Source organism: Candoia aspera, chromosome 5 (genome assembly GCF_035149785.1).
Source record: "Candoia aspera isolate rCanAsp1 chromosome 5, rCanAsp1.hap2, whole genome shotgun sequence".
NCBI classification, from domain to species: Eukaryota; Metazoa; Chordata; class Lepidosauria; order Squamata; family Boidae; genus Candoia; species Candoia aspera.
Window position 1 is genome coordinate 48,846,000 of NC_086157.1, and position 18,933 is coordinate 48,864,932.

Genomic DNA, 18,933 nt, shown 5'->3' on the forward strand with positions numbered 1-18,933 from the left:
AAACTCAGCAAAGGCTTTGACCCCCTTTTTGAAGCACAGTCATGGCACTATTCCAGTATTATTGGAAACTGACTTTCCTCTCCAGAAAAAGGCAGCAATCAACTGAGCTGATAGCATCCTTGCTGGCTAGAAGGAGTGATGGAGACCAACCCTGTCAATTTTCCTTCTGGTGGGGCATGGGTTGTGAGTCTAGGCCCACTATACCAGCCATTTTATGAGAATGCCCATAACCACTACAACCCCAATTCTGAATGCTTCATATTAAAGGATGCCAATGGAAATAAACTGATTCAAAGAAGATCAATTATTCCAAAGAAGGAAGGAGTATATTGAAATTCTGTACATAGAGATTTCAACATCCAAGATAGCTTAGAAGATATTCCCTATTTACAAGAACGTCCAGTATTAGAAGGTGAAGTTAGATCAGCCTTACAGTCACTACCAAGCTAGAAGTCTCTAGGTCAGTCTACATACCAATAGCAAAGAAATGAAATTTAACAAAGCGTGCAAACCATCAACATCCTTAATTTCACATACTAGCAAAATAATGCTTAGAATCATTCAGTGCAGATGAAGGCCTTATATGGAAAGAGAAATGGTTTTAGAAAAGGCTGGTAGGAGTGGGCAACAAGTAATTCTTTAGATATTATTAGTCTCCAGTTTCAATTATCTCTAGATCCAAAGGCTGCCTGCTTGTCATGCCCTCTATAGTAGATTTTTCATTAGAGGATGAAGATGAAGCCAGGTCAGGATCACATTGGTTCCCTGGAGGTCAAAGATTCAAACCATATAGAGAGGTGAAGCCTGTCTGTCAGACCCTTGGGAAGGTAGGCTTTGTAAGTTGAAATTTCTCTTGAAGCGATTGATAGCTGGCAGCTGGAGCATAATTAGAGTCCCACTTGTGCTAACCTTATAAGATCTCCTTTCTGAACTATCAGTGTAATAAAAATGTTCTGTTAACAGCTCTTGACCTTGTGGTACTCTTGATTCTATCATGTCTCTGATCCCCAGTTTTGATTCTTGGACTGCCTATGGATTCTTTTACAAAACTTGATTCTGCCTTTTTTCTGATCCAGTCAGATTACTGACCTTGGCTTTGATGCCCAGACTGCTCTTGGACTTTGTTTTTGGAATCACATTTTTCCTGCTGATCAACAGCCTACTTGAAATTCTGTGAATGAAACTTAAACTGTTCAGTCATTTTGTTGTGTTGACTTTTGCTCCTGGTTATTGGATCAGCTGTTAACCACATCTTAAATAGGAGACCATCTCTGCTTTTATAACATATGTTCTTTTCAAACTTCTAGTATGCAAACACACTTGAGATTCTTGGCTGTACAAGGTGGTGAATATTGTTCCCATTTTGGGGAAAGCTCTGTTAGTGCTGCTGCTCTATGTTAGAACACTTTATACTTTCAGAGAAGAATGGGAATACTATGATAGCAGTATAATTTAGAGAGTGAGTCATTGAGGTATAATTTGGGTATGGGGAAAGCTTACTGCAGCTTCCAAGTCACATGTGTGTCTATGGCTGTGTGACATTTAAAAGACCTAAGTGACCTCTGGAGAAATTATTTGCTAGGCTAAACCAAGCTGAGGGCGGGGGAAGAGAAAAGGAACACATGCTTCGATTCTCTTAAACAATCTAGAGCATTAAAAATGAAGATGGGTAAATGAATGGGTATGTAGTAGAAGGGTGACCAATGTGAAGACAGTAGTCAGAACTGCAGAATTGATCACACTCAGGAAAGTATATTTTTGCTTTGGTAGTCCTCTATCCCTGGAATGCTAGGGGGAAAAAAATCAAATTATACACCAATTAAGTCATGTCAGAATAACCCGGAAACTTTCCACCACATACAACCCAATGAGCAGCTCTCGACTTGTTTTATTGAAGTTAATAGAAAAGACTCAGAGAAAGCCCTAATCTTCTCTCTCAAGCATTTTCCATTCTGTGGTAAGTTAGACCTTGCAGAGGGTAACTTGTGATGGCAAAGTGAATCTATTTTGTCTCAAGGGAGAAGGAAACCTCAACTCTCCACCCTCCAGTTGACTGCTATAGGCTCCCACCCCAATGCCCAGGCAAGCTAATGGACCTGCTTCAGATTTGTTATGATGCTTAAAAAAGAGGAATATTTCTCCTGTACTGAGAACTCAAAGAGTTTCTTATTTTTACCAGCTGAAACTGGAATTAATTCAATGGAGAGGAAAACACACAAAAATCTCTGAAATGGTTTCCTGATAATGGATCAAGATACTTTTGCTGATATGTCTAGCAGTTGTTGACTAACTGATTGTTTCAATGATACTGTGACTTTTCTGATAAAACCTTGAACACTGAGATTACCAACATGAAGTTCAGAGGTATTCTGCTCATTTATGAAATAATGTATTCACTACACAGTGAAGATGAGAAGCAGAAAAGGTCCTGAATACATTCTCTGGTTGGGAAGCCCTTGAATTATTAGGAACTTGACTCAGTAAATATGCATATGACATCTTAAATGCAACATTCTGCTTCTTTAAGCAAGGATGGGCAACGAGCATAAGAAGACCTCTGTGTGGCTGCCACAGATCCTTCCATCCTGTTCCAGGCAGTTTCCCAATCAGCTGATTACTGGGCTAAACATGACTGCCTGCACTGATGGCAAGTATTCATATTAAAATCTCTGCCTGTAGATGATGAAGACCTTCCTTTCCTTGATTTCTTTTCTTTTATCGAATCCATGCACATAATTGCACTCACCTCCTTCAGTTGTTAATGGCCACTGAAAGTACATTATGTTCAGCTGAACCAAAGGTAAGGACATAACAAAACGGAAGGCATCTAATTTCCCCATGAGCAGGAATATGACCATTCTATATGATTGCTAATCCTTTTATATTCCAAGCAGTGCCTGTGGTATTCGTTAGGGTGCTCTTTCAATCATGCTTATAAAAGGAAAATAAATGTTCTGGATTTTAAAAGAAAAATTAAGTTAACTTTAAAATTTTACATTTATCTTTATATAATCTTTATATAATCAAAATTAGCACCTGGAGAGGTTCACATATACATTGTGTTACCTCCTTCTCCTTCTCATAATTGCCATATAAATATATAAAATATTTGCCTTACTATTTTCATTACAATCCACATCGGCAAAATAAAACCCAAGCAACAACAAGGATGAATTCTATAAATGCCCATTCCACAATGAATTTGTTGGCACAATTCAACTCCTGGTGGCAAAGGTATTTCATTAGTGATGGATATTGTGCCCATGGACTTCAGCTGAGAGGAGGCTATTTGCTGGCTTTCTTCAGCAACAAAATGGAGCAGCATCTGCAAGGGGAGCTGCAAGTTAGCAAGATGGAAGAAATTGTGACATGATACAAGCCCTGCCCTCTTATTTACACAAGCATTGACATCACACAAACATTTGAAAGGACCAGGACTTGCATCATGACATAATGTCTGTCATACTGATGATCTGGCCCTTCCTTAGGGATGCTGCTGATGCAATATCTTGGTCAGGTTCTGGTCTTGTCCATGCCTAATAGTAACATGGAACCAACAAATCTAGTAAATAATTAAATCTGCTCAAAGTTTTGCTAAATGTTTGTAAGGATGTTGTGAAGACTAAACTGACAGGAAGCAGGAATGTGCCTAGTTCATGTTTAAAACAATTTTTTGCTGGGCGGGGGTGGAGTTACACATCAGGTGAGTAAGGAAGTTCAACCTCCCTTTCCTAAATATTCTTCATGATCTTTTGCTTCAAACATTTTCTCCAATCCAGCTCACTTCTGATCAGAGGTGTTTGGTACAAGCCATGATATGCAAAAAAAACATGAATTATGTGCAAATTACATTATTTGCTTCATTAGCATAATGATATTGTGATGCATCTAGGAAAGGGGGTGATTACCAGTCAAATCTTATCCATTTCAAAGTCTTATCATTCATTCAAAGGAAAGAGATCCTCGTCTTGCCCATGATGAAGCCAACACTATTCTTTTATATGTCTCTCTTGCCTTTGAATACACTTGGAGACCATCCTTTGCTTAGTACCAAGAGCTGGAGGGGAAAAAAATATTGGCTCTATTCCTGTCTTGCACAAACTGTGACCCACAAAACCAAATGCACCCTATCAGACATGTATGCCAGCCCACAAAGGTTTCCTTACATTCCTCTTGCTGTTTGCTGAAGACTTCAAAGGTTGTGGAAATACTGGAATGTGTGACTGGTGCCTCTGTGTAGTATCTATCTGTCTGCCTGTCTGCCTCTTTTCTCCTTAGCTTCCCAAATTTAGTTAAAGGGCCATAATTCTCAATTAGCATATTGCTAAGTGATTTGTTTTTTTCACTGATCTGGTTGAAGAAACAGCAAAAAATGTTCTATCAATGAAACTCCTCACTTTCTCCTTAGACCAGCTCTTCTGCCACGTTGGGACATTTCTAACACATACCAATTAGGATGTAAGAAGGCTTCATAGATCAGACATGCACAGACACAGTTCCTTTTTCATTGTGCCAAGGCATGTTTTATTTAAACACTGTTTCTTGAATATACTACAATTGTCTGGATTCATATACAATGCTAAGGCAAAAGTAAACAAATCTCATTATGGCTTATCATGGTGTGTGAACCATATCATTGTCTGTAGACTATAATTATCTGCTTGCTTGCTTGTTTGCTTCTTTATTTAGTTTCCAGTTATCGTGACCGTTTTTAAAGACTTCATCACACTAGTGAATATAGTTGATACACATGATTAATCAGGTGAAGTTCAAGAGGTGAATTTCCAGGCTGGAAAGGCTAACCCAACCTAACCCAACCTCCAGATTTGTTAGGCTATATTTTCCAGTGTTCCCCAGCCAGCATGACTAATGACATCCTAACTAAAGCGTGATGGGAGTTGTAGTCCATTGTATATGAAGGATTGTGAGCCACTCAGAGACGCTTAGATGAGATGGGCAACCATACAACTTGAAATAATAATAATAATACAAGATAAGAGAACACAGAGTAGGATTTTATTTACTTGAAAAGTTTCACTGTTACTAACGATAGCTTTAAAAATCGAAATACACAGAAATGTATTTACATTCTAATCTGAGTAATTATACTTTGCCTACACAAATTCTCCCTGCAGTTTCATTTGGAAATGTTCTTAATTTTTTTTTCTTCTGCTGCTAAGCACTGAGCATTTCTAAATACTGAGCTTTGCAGTTGTGGGTGGATGAAATGACACCAATGCCAGCAAGAGGAACATTGTCCTCACTTTTAAGGGCACAATGTCTATTGGTTCAGAACTGTACTCTTTCCATGAACTACAGGAAGCTATTTTGATAATAATTAAAGTAAAAATTGCCATTTAAAATGTGTGTATACAAAAAACACAAGTAAATCTATGAGTAAATATTCCAGTAGAGTCAGTTTAGGTCAAATATGCTTAGGTCAAAATTTTAATAGTTTATTCTATTAACCAGGAACTTTAAAATTCATGATATAAATTATATATACATGTTCATATATACATGCATATACTGTACATATACATAAATTCATGGTATTAACCAGGAGTTGAGCTCCAATTGAAGGGGACTTCAGTTTTTATCTATAGTAGGATGGTGAAATGTATATACAATCTGTACTGTTTTTTTAACTGCTTCTCTTTTAATTGTATAACTGTTTCTCCTTTTAAAAAATATTTTTAGTAACTTTCCAGTCTACCCTATGTGGCTGGCAAACTCAGGAAACAAGAACCACCTGGATTTCTGGAAAGAATTGTATTACTAGTAGGGCAATAATGAAAATCTCCATTTCAATTTATACCTAAATTAATTAAGGTGGAGTTGCTCCAAATCTCTTTCTCACACTTTCCCCTTCCTCTGGCCTTAGGTGACTCTTTTGCAAAAGTCCTATTTCCCCCTTCACTTTCCCAGGCTCTGTTAACATTCCATCACAGTGCTGGGTATATTAGAAGTTTTAATAAATAAAAAACATTTACCATAAACATTTAGTAGCATGATGAAATTCTGTCTCCTGCACTCTCTGGGGATTTTGGCCCTTGGCTATGATCTAAACCTCTTGAGCAACTCCAGTCCATTGCTTTGACTGCAGAACAACAAAGTTTGTTGGTGAATTGTGCCTTTTTTCATAACCACCTATTGGGGTTTCAATTACTTTTTCATAACCACCTATTGGGGATGACAATGGAATATTTTTTTAAAAAAATATTGCACTGGTCACACTCCCACCTCAAGTACTGTGATCTGTTTTGAGCATTAATACTTTCAGAATAGGTTAAAAGAAGAGAATGAAGGTGATCAAGGAACTATAAATAATGTCTTCTGAAGAGAGATTGGAAGAACTGAGAAAGGTAAGTTCTCAGAAGAGAAAACTCAAGGGGAATCTGATGGCATAACAGCAGAAACTTCATGCTGGCATACTAAACATTGGGAAACTCATACAGCTAATATACAGAAGCTGTATCCCGTTTTCACTTGTTTTATCTTTTGATGTGGTCTCCAATGTATCATTCAAAGACTATGCAGTCCTCAGCCCAACAGAAATTCTGCATTCCTGATACCACAGGTGGGTCTGCTGGCCCCAGGAAATTATGTACTTCAACTAGTGTCTATAGTATAAACCAATTCCGCTAATTTGCTTGTAGCATTAGCTGCTATCAGGAATGTGATTATTAGAATTAGAAAATTATTCATGACCCTCCTACTGTGGGGAAAATGTTGAGATTTTCCAACAGAATTACTGTTGAGATAAACTTCAATGAAATCCTCTCATTCTGTACTTAGCAAAGCATACATCTGTAAGTGAAACCAAGCCTATTAGGAGTACCTGTCTCAATAAGGATAAATCAAGGGTAAGTAAAATTTATTAAAGAAAGTTACATCTTTCTGCTTCTCTGGACTTCTTGCCCCCATAGTGTGTGGATGGAAGAGAAGAAGAAAATGGTCTAGTTTTCCTTGAGGAAATAAGCTAGAAGGTAAAAACATCCATCTCCCTGTAAGGAGAAAGCTGAGCAGAAACTATGAGGGCAGCAAAGAAGGAATTCTCAATTCCTTATGTTCCTAGCAGTCAGAAATATAAAAGGTGGAAGGTTGATGTTTCTGGGAGTTCATCTTCCAACTCCCACTGCTTCCAATTTTCACAGTATTGAAACAGAGTTGGGTTGCAGGGAAAGGCCATTCATTCTTTTCTTTAATTTTTTTGAATGATACAATCCTAAAATAGGTCAATCAGCATGCATCTTTCCTTTAAGAAGCTATTGGGGTTGTGTTACTCTAAGGTGAAGATCTTGCATTAAATCTTTGTTACTTATTCATGTAAATAATATTTCCATCTGCTATATGTTCCCTTTGTTTTCTTCAGTTCTCTCACTCTGTGTTCTTAAACAAAGAACTGTCTAAAAATTTAAGCTCCTGCTAATATCAATGAAAAACTGGGAACAGAAGAAATAGAAAGCAGGCAGTGATATCAGTAATGTGGTGTGTTAGCTTTTCATGTTAAATCAAAAGCATTTGAATAACTTTCTTCTAACAACTTCTTAACCAACTGCTATCATGTTCTGTTTGAAAAAAGCCAGGGAAAGAAGCCAAAAACAAACAGTGCTTCAAAAAGCATGATAAATCACAGATAGACCCTCCCCGGTTTGTTTGCCATACTCTCTTAGCAAATTGTTTATATGATGATGCTTCTGGGGTTCAATATTTTTATGCCACTCAGATTATTGCTTTGATACAAGTTTAAGAACCAATGAGAACAAAATATTGTAAATACTTCAGAGGGTACTTTAACGCTCTCACCATTTGATTTCTCAACCATCAGAAGTGGTTGGAAAATGATCTGTAATCATCCACACTTCTGCCGACTCAGAACTACCGAGCATAAGGAGGTAAAGTCTTGTCCCAAGCTGCTGTGGTAAAGAGGAACCACAGCATCTCAGAAACAAGCAGCCTAATTTCATTGGGGTTTCAGCTCTACTACAGCTGAGCTGGAAGTAAATCAGCTCAGTATTCCAATATTGCTGATGCTGTGAGATCACAATATTCTGGAGATGTTTTCAACTGGTGCAGACCCTTGCATGGAAATGTGCTGAAACAAATGAGTGCAGGATTGTACAGGCCAAAGATTATATCTTCTGGGTGCCATCTATCTTCATTATTCCCAGCCTCCTTTGGTTCATAGTAGTATCCTTGTAATGCCACCCCTGAAATCTGCCAATGCATACTCTTTTTTTTTTAAAGAAAACATGGCCCCTTCCACAAGTTCAAGAAGAATAATTCACTACTGACAATTGCAAAAAGAAACTCTAAAATTAAAAAAAAAAAATAATCATGTCTGTAAAAGTATTCTACAGTGATTCTTCCTTTTTCTTTCCATAAAGTCCTGTTACATATCAGATTCCATGTATTAGCATCCATGGAAATTAAGGAATATAATTAGGTAAGGTTACATTAGGCTAGATTGCTGGCTAACACACAGCAGGATTGCGTTCAGGTTGCATTGCTGATTTTTATTATATCACCTTTATTTGTCCTTGCATCCTTATATTTGCATACAATTGGAATTAGGTTGGAGGACAGGTTCCTTAAATATTCCAACAGGAGCAACTGAGTGACATTTGCATGAAGATGACTGAAATGTTTCTCACTCAACAAGAATATAAGCCAGACATCATGTGATATTTATCTCTCAGGCAGGAGAGCCCATTTATAGCACATTACTAACTCATGTCCCCATTAATATCCATGTCCATTAAAATGTTTTGTTGTCCTTCTTAGAACTGGGAGAAAGTTAAAATGATGACCAGCTTTTGAAATGTTGTTGAAGTCTTTCTATATTTTATCTTCCGGATAACAGAAGATCCAGTGCATCTGTAATACACAATTTACAGTATCAACTTGCAAATAAATGGGACCATGTCAATGCGTAAGTTTCACAGGAGTGTATCAGTGATTCAGAAAACAAGAAGAGCTTCCTTGCTCAAATATCAGCAAACTATACTGAACGTCATAGACTTGTAGCCCAGGTAACAGCATATCAGACAAAGCACACTTTTTGAGAAGACAAAGAACAATTATATACATATATAGTCCAAAGTAAGTCACACTGAGTTCAAAGGGACTTATTCCTAAGGGAAGATATATATAACTGCAGCCTAAATTCATAGAAATAAGACACCCATCCAGTTTTGTAGGCCACTGGTAGAACTGATGTAAAACCCTTTTATTATGAATTTCCAGAGGAAAAGTTCATGTTAGTATATACCTGAAAGGGAACACATATTTGTTCCATTTTTAGAAGTCCATTTCAATGGGAACTAAAGCAAGGCATGGCAGTTTTCTTCTTTAGCAGCTTAAAAAAAATGTCTTTTGTGGGAAAGTAAGAGTAGGGGGCCATTGCTTTAACTAGATGATTTACATTACTGAACAGTTGCTTTTTTGCAACTATCAACATCCTGTATAAATTAATGATACTGGAGACAACAATCCAAAAAAACCAACAAAAGGTATTGCTTTAAATCAAAGTTCTGCAGCAATACACACGTTCTTCCCTATGTCTGTGTGTATGCTCATGCAAAATGGCTTATAAATTAATATTTGTTATTTCAAATAATATTTGAAATGAAAATTTAATAAACTTAGTAGAGTAAGGCAAATCCTTCCAAAAAGGGGCTCTGGGACAATTAAGGGCACATCTGCAGCACCTCTTTTCCAATACTTGATACAACCACTTTTTTTCCCTCTGGATTCAGGCAGTTACTTTAACAGTTACTCCTTGCTGTCTCTGTGTGAATGCTTTAACACTGAAAAAAGAGGTGCTTCTGAATGCTTTTGTATTATTCTGAAGCCCCTCGTTTACTGTAAAAGATTTGCACAGCTCTAAAAATCAGCAGTCGTACTTACCAATACTCACTACTCTTTTAACATAAACATTTTAATTCTTTATGTAACTGTGAACTGAATGCATTTCTGATCAGTCAGTATAGCACACAAATAGTTTCAGGTTGTTCTGTTTCCAAAATCTACAGAAAACGCTTGCAATTATGAATCTTCTGCCTTTCTTTTTGGTCCCTGCTGTTCCTAAGCAACAGAGGTATGTAACCCAAATGCCAAAAAGGAAACATATCCCTCTCCTGTTGCTGCAGCAGAACTGTCCTATATTTTTAAGGACAAAAATGTATAAATCAATAATAGAAAAAGTCCCAAAGGAAGGGCTACAATCTGAACGGCAAAATACAAAAACGTTCAGGCAGGCGGGCTGTCTCACAGAGCTAGAGCTGGCTAGAATGTTAGTAGGCCATGTGAGTTAAAAGCCTGGCAAGTGCTAAATTTGACCTACTGTGCTTTGCCTTTCTTTGCTCCCTGACCGATGCCAGCTATATTTTGCCTTAGCGGAGAGCCATTTATAACCCTGCCCTGATCAGGACATTACCAAATTTTGCAATTTCTGATAACCATTGCCAGCAGATGAGAATTACTGTACTTTGCTCTTTTCAACTTAACTGTGCTAGCCTTTTCTCTTAGTAAGATAGATCCACAGAACTGAAAAGCTCTTGAAGATCCTTTAGGCTATGTATGAGAAGAAGGCATATCAAAATCTTTACAAGATCTGTAAAAAAGAAATGGCAATGAGTTTACATTCTTACTTACATTCTTATCCAGATTCTGACTTTGATTTCCACTTGGGTGTATTGCCTTAATTGTCTCCTACTTGCTTCCTACTCTAGGCAGCCATGTCAGAATTTAATATCTATATCTATATCTATATCTAAATATCTATATCTATCTATATACATACATACATACACACACACATACACATACACAAACACACATACACACACATATACACATACATACAGTATGTGTGTGTATACGTATGTGCATATACACACACACACACACACAATATAAATACCGTATACTGTATGCATATACAGTATATAAATACTCTAAATCACTAGTTTGCAACCTTTCACATCTTAAGTCCCACCAATTACTCTGTCAAGAAGCCTATGATAAAACATTATGGTAGAAAGGTCATTTATGCAGGGCCTTGATGATTATTGACAGAAATTGACTAAGTCATTATGCTAGATTTCCAGATCATATTATAAATAATGGTAGTTATAGCTGGGATGTACTGAAAATGTCCTACAAGATACTGATTTCTATAGTGACCGTGAAAGCCTAACCCTTACTTTATTCAAATAAAAGTTATAAGGAGATTGATGTATGTTCAATGAGATAATGAATCTGTTTATTTAAGCAATGTTTACATATTCAACAATTTTCTCTGATTTTTAAAATACTAGATTCCAGTCTACATAGAAACAGAATTCCAGGAACTATTTGCATGTCATTTATTCTAGAAACCTACATGCACTTTCCTGGGAGTAGGTTTTCTCCAATATAAATGTACATCTGATTCCACACATGCAGCAGTACATTATGAGCTAACAGTGAGTGATTGACAATTCACCGACCTTTTCTTCAGAAGCACATATTTATTGAATTGATTTACTTTCTAATGCTGATTATGTTGTGTACAGTACCATACAAACCTCGCTGTGTCAACTACTGGATTGCAGACATTCCATTATTTTGGGAAACTTAGTTCTACGATGGACTGACCTCATGGTGCATTAGGTCCTGATGTCTGACAGGACATCAGAAGGAACTGTGTTACTCCAAATAATGAGCCCCTGTTCACAAGTGAAGATCAGAGATTTAAATACAGAAACTGGAAATTAGGCCTTGAAAGAATTGGGAAAATTTTTCTGGCAATAACTTTGTTCTCTCCTCCTGCAGCAGTTCGGGTGCAACTTGCTGCTTATGCAGTATCAGCTAAAATGACAATAATACACCGCTAACAAAACTGTACACAGAGTGTACTTTAAATAGCATTCAAATAGTACTGTTCGGGTTTGCTTGTGCAGGGAAATAAGGAAGAACGTAGTCATTCTCCATGTGGTATCTTTTCTTGATGTTAGACCACAATTCCATCACCCTTCAATGTGCAGGGGATTATAGAAGGTGTAGCTGACACATCAGTCAGATTGGGGAAGGATGGTTTAGAGCTGTTTTCTCCAGTCTGGACCTCTCCAGAAGTGTGAACTTTAATTCTTGTACTTTTCCCACCAATGTGGTAATTGCTAAGAATTCTGGGAGTTGCAGTCCAAACAACTAGAGGAGGCTCAGTATATGAAAGCGAGAAGTGGAACTGATGGGAGCATGAATTTCTATCAGCTGAGATTTGGGATTGGGTCTTCAGAATTCCAATTCCAATTCCAATTCCATTTATCTATCTATCTATCTATCTATCTATCTATCTATCTATCTATCTATCTATCTATCTATCTATCACATTTCTATTACTGCCCATCTTCCACCAAAAAGGGGACTCTGGGCAGTTTACAATAAAATTCACCTTAAAAGCTCAACATCATAAAATCACCAAAACAACACCTACAATACTAAAATAATAAATTAATATAAATATGGAATCCAAGTGGGAAATTTCCATTCAGTAGGGAGAACTCTACATCATCAGCCACCCCCAGGAAGAGCTGTTGCCTGGTCTTTAGGTTATAGTGAACATGTTTCCATTCTTTTCCAGATAGGCATTTATGTTTAACCCCAGGAACGTTAAACATAACGTTCACTGAAACCATGCTTAAAGACTTGGAACACCTACGCAGTACTGTTAAGAACGGAGAGGCTGTGAAAGTATTTTTCTCTCTATCCATTCTCAAGCAATAGCCAAGAAGAGCAGCATGTTATCCTCTTGTTGTTGGATAAGAGACAAGAACATATTGTGAATTTACATTATTAGTAAAAGGGGGAAAAGAAGATAAAAAGTAGGAAGGAAATGTATCTCCTGTTGTCAGGGAAACCCAGAAGGCCAAGCTATAAAGAAAGGTGACTTATTTGTTCTGCTTAAAATGAGAAAATGAATAGATTAATTTCTGCAACTGAATTCCCTGCAATGAACCAGACATTAGCATCAGTCATGGCTAAAAAGAACTAGAAAATCAGCAATGTTAAATTATAAGACATTTAAAAAAATCTAAACAGAAATAACATGGAAAGGTCTCCTTTTAACAAATGACTGGAAGATTGCTTATTCTATTTGAGTTTCAGTGCCTCCTTGAGACACCAGTGATACTTACCAATCATAGTTACTTTGACTTCAAATGTGTGTGTGTGTGTGTGTGTGTGTAGAGACAGAGAGAGTGAGAGAGATTTCGCTGCACCAAAGAAAGAGGAAAATGATACTAGTTTTATCCAGTTAAAATTGGTTATGAAGAAACAATAGCCTGCTGTAGGCTGACCTCTAGCGTTAAGTTTCTCCGTTCCCTGCAGAACTGGATGAGCTGCTGACACACAGCTGTGTTTTGAATTAAACATAAGAAGTCTAAATATTACTAGTTATGGAGTTACAAAAGGATATCTTTTCAACATATGAAATCAGAACTACCTGATTTATGATTTCAGACTACTCACTACCTTATAGTCTATCCTATCTCAAAGGGTTATTGTTGTGGGGAGAGATACTCAACTCATGTTCCCTGGAGGAAAGACAGAATATAAACTATCAAGCATATAGATTATTAGTTTGATAATTTACCAGTGAAAGAGAGAAGGAATACAAGATAAATAATTGTATTCATCTAGCATTTCTTTAGAGTTTTGCAGAGAATTCAGCAGAATTTATTTTTAGAAAACATTCTAAACAGCCAAGGTGAAACAAAACTGGACAATGTACTAAGAAATACAATGTATGCTTTTGGACTAATTTACGCATAAATGCTCTTTGGAAAAGTGATTGAATGTTCATTGACTAAAGTTGTAATCTCAGATTTATGAACCTCATCTCACCTTAGTGCATCAGAGTAAATGTACATAAACTAAAAAGCTAAATTCTCTTGTTTGGGGCCTAAAATGATGTGAACTGAAGACTCATTCAAAATCTTGTTGTACAGTTTGGTATAATATATGCATAGTGTTTGGACATAAGTGTCAATGCATAGGAAACAAATGACTAAAAGGACAGCCTAGGTTGTTCTATCATTATAGATCACTTTATCTGTTTTTGTATCACCTTTTGCATATTTATTAAAATACTTCAATTCAATTTTTTATTCGGTATTAAAATATTTTTGAGTATTTTATAATTATGTAGAATATCCTGAATTTACATATATTTATTGACTCCAATCTTCAGAACTATGAGTAGAAACCTTCCTGCAAAAGTAGACTCTGTCTCATTCATTTCTGGTGCCATCTCATGCTTCTCCAAAGAGACTTCTTTCAGACTTCTGGGCAATTCCCTCTTTCCAATAACCTTCTGCACCACATCCCACATTTCAAGGGGGTCCCTGATCTCCTATAAAAAAAGCTGTTTATAGTGGTGACAAAGGAGAGGAACAAGAAGTTCCTCTCCTACAACCGTTTTCCCTCCTGTGCTTCTTGGCAGCTAAGCTACTTTAATAAAATGTCCTACCACTATTCACATTTTAATCCAGTAGACTGAAGTATGGCATGTTAAACAAATGTTGCAGTTGCCCTGAGGTTTAAAACAATGTCAGCTGCTATATGTTCATTTTTGAGACTGAACTGGAACTCTGTTGCAGCTGGAGATGCAGGTTCTGTCCTTTTATATTTGTACAGTAAAAGCTTTTTTCTCATTTACTGTACCTCTTTTGAGGCCAATATTATGGGTATTAAAAAGCACAGATGTAAACAGGTCACTCTTTTCTGGGTTTGTTTGTCTGAAAGCAGGGAAGAGTTTTTCCCCTCAAGTGCACTTACTGCAGTTGCTATTGTTGGGGTTACATAAATAGTTCTGTATGGTCAAGTTCAGCATGACAGCAATTTGGAACTAAGTTTTCTCTTAGGGAATAAATGTGAACAGAGGCTGAACACAATTAAAAGCTGCTGACCTGCTTTTTTACTTCTTGATAGGTAAATAACAGACTCTTTCAATGGAAAGGAAAATTGACGTCCTACATCTGTCACCCACCCCCAAAGAAGCAAAACTGTATATGGAACTGTATTTTTCTTTTCAAATATTACATTCCATCTGGGCTTCTACATGTCAAAATGTTCTGAGGAAACAAATGTTTCCACAGAGATAGTGACTTTCACAATAGCAATGAAGTTACAGAATTTAAAGCACCTGCTGAAAATTGTGCTGCTTCCCCTGTAAGGAACCAAGAGCCTGTTGGATACTGTAATCATCATCAATACTTTCCTGAATGGAACTGTTACTCACAGTACTGTAAAGCTATCAATGGCTGACAGTGGCAATGGGCATAACTGCAATGATGTACTGCACTTAGATTTTAATAAGAATTTTTAACTTGCTTACAGGAAAATATAATAATCCAGATTTTTGTAGGTTGTGTGGAGACAGACATTATGCCATAATGATATTTCAGCCATTACATGACATTGGTGCATATCACTTCTCCATAAGATGAAGAGGCTAAACAAGCTGTCACAAAATGCTAACATCAGATAATATGGATTAAGTTTTCTGATTTAAAAAGAAGAAACTCTAAATCTGAATGTGAAATTACCATAATTGCCTCCCTTTTTGATGGATCAGCAGGTTTGCTTCAAAATCAGATTCTTTTTAGCTAGGGAAAAAAGCCCTGAACTGGCCTTGTCTTATATTTGACAAATACAATGACCAATGACGATGGTATAGAGCAAAATTAAAACTGTAGAATGTGTGTATGTGTGTATGTGTAAAATGAAGATGACGACAATGGTAATTAACTGTGCTTTTATAAGGACCATCAACAGAGTGCTACCAGATGGTAGATAGTATCTGGTACGAAGCTTAACACAGATGAAGAAATTCAAATATGCACACATTTATGATAATATATAGAATAATTCAGTAGAACATGAACAGAAATTAAATATTAAACTAGGTAGAACAATTAGTTTCATTGTGCAAAATAAAACAGTAATGCAGTCTATCCCTGGGGGAGGTAAAGGACAACTTCCTACTTTCATGAACAATTTGATTACTTTGTAATTCGACTACTACAGGCAAATTATAGAATGGATTAAAAATTATGCCAACTAAAAGGAGAAGTTTAAAAACTATTAATGATTTTTAAATTGATATATCATCCTGCTTGATTAAAAACTTAATTTGGTGGTTCATCCTTAATACTATCCTCCAATTTTCTTTCCCTGATCAGTGTTTTTATTCAGTAGTGCTGTTTGAACTTACCTTTTATGGTTATTGGGTTTTTTTCTGTAAGGTTGTTGAGGGCATTGATGTTATTTTTGCTACATTTCTCTCTCATTCTACAAATTCCATATCTGTCCATGTTCTAAAACATACTCTAAAACAAACCAGCTAACCAAAACCAGCAGCTGAATTTACTTGCAGCATATGCCTTTAGGATTTAATTGAGCCATGAAGACTCCTGTGCACTGGAGGATATATGAATGGATAAAGAAAGGTCTTGGAATAACGAGACAAAATAAGCCAATTTTACCTTCCAACCATGAAATATTATTCTCCTTTGGAAAAAAAAAGATAAATGAATGCACAAGAGGGCTGGGGAAAGCCTTCAGGAAAATTGTTTTGCAGTTCATGGGAACACATCGAAGCATCTCTTTTCAGATTATAAAAACAGCCATGTCTTTTTTCAGGCACCTTGGCTGTTTCATAATCTTCCATGCACAGCTGCTGCAAAACAGCTTCCAATTTTTTCCATAGACATGGGCGCACACAGACACTTCATTTGGCTTTCTTCTCAAGCCAAATGAAGTGGCTGTGAGTGCCCATGTCTATGGAAACAACTGAAAGCTGTTTCGTAAGCCTTGAAAAGTATGTGTCTGCTTTAATGGTTTTTTTAAAAAAAATCAGGGGGAGATTGTAAGTGCTTCTTCAATTTCGAAGTACCTCTTTAAAACACTTCACATTTCTATCAGTGTGAAAGTAAATTATCAAAAATATTCTGAATACATTTTTATCATAACAGTTTTTGTCATGACATAACATTGCTAGGTATTAGTTTGAAATTATAAGAGAGTGGCAGTTATTAAAAATATTCACTCTACTTATAATAGAAAATGGTCATTTTTATTTAATTTTATTTTTCCCCTTCAAGGATGATTTTACATATTCTGTGAGAAAAGATATGCATTTTTATTCCAGAAATGAATGTTATGGAAGCAAATAGTTTTAAAAAGCATTATACAAACTACTATCAGTATCATTACTTTGTGTTTAACTATTTCAAATGGTCACTTTTCCTGTGCAATCTGATGGATTTTTCTAAGTTCTTAGAGGACCTGCATCTCTGTAGCTGTACATCTGCTGATGCTCTGTTTTCACTATTGTTAGGTGAATTAATTTTTGCTTTTTAAATAAAAATATGACTACAAACTTAGGCACGTTTACTTGGGAATATGCTCAATGAATTCCACAATTCTAAATAAAAAATAGGAAAGCTGGATATGAAGTAACACGAAGAAAACGTTACAAGAGACACTGATAAGGTATGTAGTATATTAAAAATAAATTAGTCGAATTAATGAATTGAAACAATATGTGAGATCACTTTTGTCAGTTTAATAAGTGACAGTTTAGGCTGCTAAATCACATCTAACTCAAATATTAATAGGGGAAGAATTGTCCTTCTGGACCTTGGGAACAATTAAATTTTAGTGCAGGTATTTTCCCTGTGCTGACAAGCATGTGCACTCTCTAAGATTAATTATTGGCATTATTTATTATTATGTTTTCTTGATAGTGCCTGTTGCCATAATACCGTGGGCACAATTTTGTGGCTCAGTTGGATCCCACAATGCCCATCTGCAGATAATTAGTAGTATTGAATAATATTCTCAGTCAGACCTCTCTAGCAATTATGTTCTCCTTGAACTTTCCTACACATTGTACTTTTCCCCCTTCAAGTTCTTATAAAGAAATGAAAAAATCTGATCCATTAATTGAAGCAATAGGGGCCTTTACATTATTGGCCTCTGATGTGGTGAATTGGCAGGAGTCAGTACAAAAGGTCTGCTTTGCCATCTCTAAGGCATTTGAAATCAACTTTCCACAGCAGTAGCTCCTGTGGTGAACAGCTCAGCTACGCTGCTCTGCAAAGAAGGGTGCAAGCCAGAATGAGAAAAGGGAAGGCACATATTGTGAGGCAAATTCAAGTCAGTTCAGCGAACTGAGGAAAAAATACCCTCTTCATGCTTAATTTAATTCACTAAGATAAAAGACTTAAAAAAATGGCTAGGAGTGCCTCAATTCATAAGGTAAGTTCTTTAATGTTCTGCTGTGGCATTAAATAAAACCACCATAACTTGTAAAAATAGTGAGGAACGATGTGGACATACACATCAAGAAATTACAACTGGCTGCAATGACATTCAAGGATGGACATTCCATACACATAAAGTATCTAGCTTTTATGAACATTTAAGGAAGTGTGAGCTGAAAGATGTGTAGACACCACTTGGAAACAAAACAGCTACAAGTAGCATAGCACAGAGGAATAAGGGAATAAAGTCGCCCATTCCACCTCAGAGAATCAGATGCTGACTGGCCATATTGGGCTCTGATAGGAAATTGGATTTTGTTTTACTCTGCCTGATATTTTCAGCCAGTATTTCCAATGAAAATAAAAATTTTGAGGCACAGTGATTGAGCAAAAAGACACTTAGTAATAAGCCACCACGTTAGGGTCAGAAATATTTTAAGTTAAAATGCAATGTCAACAGCTTACTTACAAAAAAATTATTAACACAGATGCTGTACTTGTTGACTTACAGATATCCAATTAGTCCTTTAAGAAGTTCACAGTGGTATGTTTCTTATTTCTGCCATTTTTTCTTTACATAAACCTTAAGATACAGTTACTGTCCCAAGATCACCCAATA